Genomic DNA, 1,558 nt, shown 5'->3' with positions numbered 1-1,558 from the left:
TTAAAAAACAATGTTAGTTTAAATGGTTAACCTAGATAAATGTGTGCTATTAGGCGCGTATCCAATCGTTTGTGCAGAGAAGCTAAAGCGCGCTTTGCAGGACATGGAGTCGCCAGCATGATCACTTGCATTTTTTTCTTATAACAGTGGAAACAACCGTCATTTTTGCTCATAAAGGTAAGAGTAATACATCATTCGGGACTGTTAAGGGTCTACTTTTATTTGTGTGCACTCACAATATCAGCATACGTTGTGCTTTTTTAGAAAACAAACAGGATACGCTTTCTGCTGTCTCGGTCTTGAGCAGGAGCGCTTCACAAAAATGAACCGAAACCCTGCGAATATTCCATTTCCCCTGGGGCATTCATCATGGTAATTACTTGCTGGTGTTTTGCGGCAAGCTTTGCGTGCGCTTTAACATGGAACTCTTCCAGCACTCGCTGCTGCTGGACACTAAACACCATCCGAGCCACTCTTGACAGTCGCGGTAGCACGGTCTCGTGTTGTTTCCACCAGCGCGGCAAATCTTTGTCATCACCATAATAATTGATGGATATCTAAAATATAAAAATAAGGAGGAAGCAAGCCTGATGCCTGGCCCGTGTCTGAGCTATGATGTGAAAATTGTCCCGAAGCCATAGATAAGTTGGGGCCGTTGGGCTCGGGCTGAAATGCAGGGCTCTAAAGCGCAGCTTGTTGCATTTAACCCTTTGGGGTCGACAAACGTGGATATGCGTTTTGTGGCATCTTCTCCTGATAACACTGAAAAGAACTTAAATTAGTAATCCATATGAAACCAACGCGATGTCCAGTCTTTCACGTCTCCCTTCATTATATCTAATGCGACCACGCCCACGCGCTGAGCGCGCTATAGATATTATAATCATCCACGTGAAGCACGTGGCGTGTAAACGCCCACATCACAGCAAACAAAGCAGCAAGACCTCAAGTTTTTTTAATTTTACTGTTCGCGTAGCGCTGAGAGGAATAAGACAGAATTCACCTCAAGAAGCTTTGGATTACCTCAGGAAAAAACAATGCAGCGGCTTGATCCAGCAGTGATCATAAACATGAGTAAGTCTTTTTTATTAACCTACTTGTATTAGTTTTCCCATAACTTGTACACATTTTACTAGTTAGACTTTCTCCAAACTATAATTCCTGACTAAATGTATAATCAAGTGAAACATTATTAAGTTACATTCACAGCATCTAAATGTCATTCTGCTCTGGTGTAAATATTTTGAATGTGTTATACCTGTGTCTTATAGAGTAATGAGCTGAAATGTTTGAAACTGTTTCAGTTTTTGTTTGGGACTGTGGCTGCATCACTGGCATCTTGCACAAGAAAGGCACACGCATGCCGTTCAGTTTTGAGTTCGCTGGAAAATCCTACTGAGTAAGTGCACAGTATAGTAATTGTAATTGTATTATTCCTAGAATATGTGGTAATATTATTTGGGTTTTTGATAGTGTTAAAATGTAAGAATTGGCATTCTGTTTTCTCATGAAGTATGCATACTATACTAAGGTACTGTGGGGAATACACCACTCTTGC

Source organism: Sinocyclocheilus anshuiensis, unplaced genomic scaffold, assembly GCF_001515605.1.
Source record: "Sinocyclocheilus anshuiensis isolate Anshui unplaced genomic scaffold, SAMN03320099.WGS_v1.1 scaffold1859, whole genome shotgun sequence".
NCBI lineage: Eukaryota > Metazoa > Chordata > Actinopteri > Cypriniformes > Cyprinidae > Sinocyclocheilus > Sinocyclocheilus anshuiensis.
This window is presented reverse-complemented; position numbering follows the sequence as displayed.